This window comes from Rhinopithecus bieti, unplaced genomic scaffold, assembly GCF_001698545.2.
Source record: "Rhinopithecus bieti isolate Rb0 unplaced genomic scaffold, ASM169854v2 scaffold_33213, whole genome shotgun sequence".
Classification (NCBI taxonomy): Eukaryota; Metazoa; Chordata; class Mammalia; order Primates; family Cercopithecidae; genus Rhinopithecus; species Rhinopithecus bieti.
The window spans coordinates 297,190-303,843 of record NW_016814144.1 but is presented as its reverse complement, the minus strand read 5'-3'; positions in this window follow the sequence as shown (position 1 = coordinate 303,843).

Sequence of the window (6,654 nt, the reverse complement as noted above, 5' to 3'; positions counted from 1 at the left end):
AAAAAAAAAAAAAAAAGAAGTAACATTCTTTGAAATAGTTGCGTTTTGTATAAGATACAAATTTAAATAATTCTTGGCTAATTTAATATTTGACTTTGTTTAATCCATTCAGTACTAGATAATTATTGTCCATTTTTTTGTATCAATGTACTTGATAATAATAGTAAGAATGACTCATTAGTATGAGACTACAAGATTTCCAGAGTGTCGTGTCTTAAAATTCCCTAAAACCTGTGAATGTTACTTTTGATGAAGTAATAAAAAATATTTGTTGGAGAAAAAAAAAAACAGTGAGGAAGCTCAGCCCACAGTCAGCTGTGCTCTATTTACTATGCTTCCCACAGTTCAGTCTCCAAACTGAGCACTGTTGCTGCGAAGATGTCAGAGTGAACAAGGAGCCCTGTGGTCTCCTGTGGTTCAGGAAAGACTTCAGAAGGTATTGAGCAGCCATTTCAGAAATGGTGGATTATATTTTATTTTATTATATCATATTTTATTTATATTTTGTTAACCAAACCTTTTTTTGTACTACCTTACACCCAGTGTTTTTTGCAATAGAGGATGTTGTAGCCAAAACTTGGACCTTTGAAAACAGACCCAAGGTATCCTAGATCTCTGATGTTAACAGCAGGTCTTGGGTGGGGCAGGGTGGCTCACACCCAAAATCCCAGCACTTTGGGAGGCCAAGGTGGGCAGATCACTTGAGGTTCGAGACCAGCCTGGCCAACAGGGCGAAACTCTGTCTCTACTAAAAATACAAAAATTAGCTGGGTGTAGTGGCAGGTGCCTTTAATCCCAGCTACTCGGGCGGCTGAGGCACGAGAATTGTTTGAACCTGGAGGGTGGAGGTTGCAGTGAGTTGAGATTGATCATGCCACTGCACTCCAGCTTGGCGACAGAGCAAGAATCTGTCTCAAAAAAACAAAAAACAAACAAAACAAAACAAAACAAAACACCAACCAGCAGCTCTTATACATATAATAGAATTCTTTAAGAGTAAAATATCTTCTATATTTCAATATATGTATTTTGCTCTAGAGGCTATGAAATGCCATAATGAGATGACCCTGTTTAGTCTGATCAACAAGATTTTGTCTATGGAAACTAGTAATATTTCTAGGAAACCCCTAAATATTTGGACACGTAACAACACATTTCTAAACATTCTATGAAAAAAGGAAAAATATATTGGAAATTTGTAGAAGTCTTACTAGAAAAGATAGCCTCCAGTAACTGGGATTGGCATGTTTTTTTCAATTTAAATCAAACACAGTAAGAACTCTAGAGGAATTCCATTTACTTAGAAATAAAATAGCACATTTCAAAATCATCCATGCTTCAAATAGAAAATCACAAGAGAAATTAGGATATATTTTGAACTGAATAAAGGTGAAAATACAGTAGAGTAGTATTTGTGATACTCACCTGAAGTATTTCTCACAAGGAAATCTATTATTTTAAATAGCAACATGTAGAAAAAGAAAGATTTTCTGAAACTTAATGAAATAAAACAAAAAACAATGACAAATTAACAAAGCAGAAATAGTTTCTTTGAGATTAAATTGTCAGAACTCTAGTAAGATTATTCAGAGAAAGAGAGAAAATAGCTGTATAAGAATAGCTATATTTATAAACATTGCTAAATTCAGCTATTCTCTCTGTATTTATACTGTATAATATAAATATAGTATAAAAACAGCTATTCTTATGCAACTATTCTTACTATAAAATAGAATTGACAATAAAGTCTTTGACAAGGGAAACAGCAGAATAAGCTAGGTTCAGTATTAAATTCATAAGATATTTTACGTAGAAATAATAACAATTCCAGAAGCTTTTTGTAAAAAAACATAAAAGAGGACAAAATGTTCCCTAACTCATTTCATAGGAGCAAATAACCTTGATATCAAAACCTGACACAAGATATCAAAAGAATATACTTGAAGATTGAAATAATATAAAACATCATCAAAATATTAAGATATTAAATAAAACAATATTTTAAAGTAAAATACACCATAAACAAGTAGGTTTTATCCTGGGAATGCAAAGTTGGTTCAATAGTCAAAAATCAATCAATGTAATTCACCACAGAACAGAATAAGAAGAAAATATATAATCACCATATAGATGCAAAAAGTGCATTTGACTAAATTATGCATCTATCCATGAAAACTCTCAAAACACAATGAAACTGTCTTAATCTGATTAAGGCCATTTTAAAAAAAAAAAAAAAAAAACTATAGCTGACAAAATACTTAATGTGAATGACTAAATGCCTTTCTTCTAAGATCAAAAAAAGAAAAAAAGGAAAGTAAGTCTGCTCTACATACTTGTAGCCAGTACTTTACTGGAGATCCTAGCCAGTGCAAAAAAGCAAGACAAATAAGAAAGATTTAAAATGAAGAACTAAAATAGCCTCTTTTTATAGATTATATAGTTGTTTCTATATAAAATCCTAAGTAATCAAAAATTGATCTGCTAAAATTAATTAATAAGTTTAGCAAGGATTTAGGTGGCTTTGAAAAATAAATTAGAATTCTAAATATATTCAAGCAATTAGAAAATATAATTTTAAATGGCATAAATGCCATAAAATACCAAGAAATACAATTAACAAAATTATGGATAACATCTATGATGAAAAATATAATGTTGAGAGAAATAAAGGACAATCCAAATACAAATATACAGTATGGCAATGGTATCAATAAGATGTCAATTCTTGCCAAATTTATTTATAGAGTAAATGCATTCTAATCCATATCCTGACAGATATTTCTGCCACAGAAACTAATAAGCTCATTCTAAAATGTAAGTAGATATCAAAGAATCTAGAAAAGCAAAAATAATTTTGAAAAATGAAGTTGAAAGAGTTACACTATATTATTTCCAAACTTACTACAAAGCAACAATAGCCAAGATATTTCAGAGTTGGTGTAAATTTAAACAAATAGATCCGTGGAAGAGACAAAAAAAAAGAGTTGGAAATAGACCCATACAAATATGGTCAATGAATTTTTTACAATGACACAAATACATTTCAATGGAAAAAGATAAATTATTCAACAAGGGTGTCTTAACACTTGTATGAAAAAGAAAAGCAACCTCTATCTCACACTATGAAATTTATTTGAAGTGGATTAGAGAGACCTTATTGTGACAGCTAAAATTATAATACTTCTTAAAACATAGATGGAACACAAAAAGCATAAAACATACATTTTTTTAGAAAGGATAAACTAAACATCATAAAAAGTAAAACCATCTGCCCTTCTAAAGACAGCATTAAGGAAATAAAATTAGAAACCACAGACATGGAGGAAAAATATATATTTATCTAGCATATACAAATGATTTTTACAGTAAGAATTAATAAGACAAACAAGCCAAAAGGACTTAAGTCGGTACTACTTCACAACAGAATGGTCAATAACTATATTAGAAGATGTTCAACGTCATTGGTGATCAGAAAACTGTAAATTAAAACCATAATGAATCAGGTACCAGTTTATAACAAATATAATATCTAAAATTAAAAGACTAACAATACTTTTAGTGAAAATGCATAGCCACTGCGTACCTCATATGCTGCTGTTGGTGAATTTAAAATTATGGCCAAGCAATCCCACACATGGATACTTACTGGAAAAAATAAAACATATTTCTAGAAAAAGTCTTGTACGTGGCAAGACTTGTACATAACCCCAAATTAAAAACAACTCATTGGTTCAGGTACAAGCAAATGAATTTAAAAATTGCAGCATATTCATATAACTGAGAGCTACTTAGCCATGAGAAAGGACTAACACACAACATGGATGACTCTCAAAAACATACTGAGCAAAGGAAGCCAGAAATAAAAAAAAATGCCACAGTGTGCATCCATTTACGTGAAGTTGTGGAGCGGCTGAACTCAGCAATTGTGATAGAAAGATGAATGAGTGGGGTTGGAGGAACCCTGGGATGACTTTTATGGACAATGACGATGCTCTTGTCAGCACACACTTAAAATTTTTCCTTTTTGTTGTATCTAAATCACACCTCAATAAAGATGACAAAAAATAAATAAAATAGAGCATTCCATTTTAAATGAGAGCACCATGTTCACTCAGTTTCTGAGCTGTTTTACGAACAATGAGCTCATTTTACTCTACACTAAGTTTCAGTTGTGTGACTATAAGGAACAATTAAAGGCATCACAGAACTGTAACACCCTGTGTGTTTTTTAAAAATTGAATGCAATGTATAGATGTGGTTAAATGCAAGCTTCCTGTCGCCTTGCTACTTTGAGAATCTGGGAACTCTTGAAACTGGCTAAAAGAAAAACAAATAAAAGTCCACAGAAATTATAATGTTCTGACCAAATCCCCCCCCCAAAAAAATTAAAAAACAAAAAAAAGAAATTTAAGAGAGCACGGCAGGTTTTGGAATAGATTTGTTACTGGATTTGTCAGATCCAAGGAAGATTCTTGGATGTCACGAAGGAAGGAATTCAGGGTGATTCACAAAGTGCAGTGAAAAAAGTGGGTTTATTAAAAGTTATTTTATTATAGAGTAGGGCACCCTTGGAAAGCAAGAGGAGAAACCAACAGGCTTTGTTTTAAGTTTTCGTTATATAGAGGTCTTGTCTATGTAAAGACTAAGCTAAGCTGTATCTACGTGCAGGTGAGCAGGCATCATGACAAATTTATTGCTGCAGTGATTTAAAGAAAACTAGCCTTGACCATCTAGTGTGTAAGTACATCCAAGCATAACTATTCTTATTTTCAAAACATATATCGTTATGGGTACTGGGACATCTGGACTCTCTGCTGTTGTAGGAGTGTGCCCTTGTAGGTACCTTTAGGCTGTTTCCTGTAATACAAACATCCCATGAATATGGGTCATGACCGGCAAGGCATGTGCTTTGCTAGTCTCAGAATGGAACTGAACCAAAAAGGCATTACACTGTCCCTCCTTGGCTCCTGCTTCCCTGACAAATTGACCATCATTAGGATGTCCGGAGTGTGGCAAGTGATGGGTTAACCACCGATACTATAAACAGTATTCTAAGGAGTCCAGAGTCTATATATGAGGCACACATAGTTTAACATAGAAAAGATGCATCCAACAAATATTTCTTAATTAGAAAAAAATTACAATTGAGTGGGGGATTATGTATGTTAAAAGAATTTACATAAAGCTGGGAAACATTGACATCTGCTCTTTTTGCTCAAAGTACTTCAAGAGTACCCAGGATGTAATTAGACAAACCTATGTATACAGTAAGAAAAAAAATACGTTATTAAAACAAATGAGACTAGGCTGTATCAGAAACAAAATATCACTCAAAAATTAAAAGATCACTCAAGTGATCTAGGTATCTCTTTGCACAAAGATAAATCATGTTGCGGTAACATTTTAAAGAGAGGAATTTTAGTTTCTGCAAAGACACAGAAAATAAATGTTTATTTACAGGACTTTTGTTCAATTATGCATTCCAGTTTTCTAAACCTGAAAACGCCTTAGAATGTGTGAAAGGAAAGCCACCTGTCACACTTCTATAAGCAAAAATCCAAAACATATGATTTCTAATGCTGTAGGCATGTGGCCTTTAAAAGTTATAAAATTCACTTGCTTTGAAAATGACTTTTTAAATTGCTAAGTCTCTATCCAGATAAGAGCTGGATACTCAATCCTTTTCTGCAACTAAGGGCTCATTATTATTATTTCATGGGGAGGTGTTTACGTTCTGTGGAGATTCCGGTGAGCTTCTACCTCTGCTGGTGTCTTGGGGTTCTCTCTTGGGGGCTCGGAATTCCCTGCACTCCATCCCTCAGCCACGTGAATGACACAGATTTTCCCTGTTTCTCCCAATCACAAACCTTTGCTTATGCTCTCCTCTTGGTCTGAAATGCTGTCCTCCTACTCCCACCTGCTAAATCCTCCTTGTTCTGAAGTCTGAAGAAGCCTTCTCTGACCCCAGTTCCTCCCTAGGAATTCCCCCTCCAGCTGTGTTACAACTATCTCTGCTGAACTCTCTTTCCTGCTGGATTTCATAAGGGCAGAACCTGGGTTCCGTTCATCATTTATCACCAAGAACTAGCAAAGGGCCTGGAATAAAGTAACACGTAGCACTTGTCAGATGAATCAGTCAAGGAAGGTGAGACAGCAGCAGCTACTTTGCTTCTTTTTCTTCCTGTGCTTTCATTTTGTGTTGGTAGCTGTTGCTCTGTGAGGCGGGTGGAAGTCCTTCCAAAGCCTGAAACGGATTCTGCAATCTTTCATGGCATGTTCTCAATTTCCACTCCAGGTGTGAGAGAGGACTTCTCACATTCACAAACCTCTCTTAGCGGGCTTAGCTTGGTTACTTGCAATAAGAATGTCACAGTTCATGGAACATAATGAAACATGTCCTGTGCTGGCAGAAGTGATTTTGTGTCAAAATGAACTAATTTTTTAACTTAACTACGTCATTACCTACATCTATTAAGCTGAACAATTTCAATTCTTTTTGATGGCCTCAGTTTCTCACTTACGGAATGAGGGATTGAAGGATATGGTCTTAGTGGTTCTGAATAATACGCAGTTCTCAGATAAAATTACCAAGGCTCTCACAGCATATATACTCAGAAATATGTGATGCAAATGCATGGTTTAAAATATATTGTG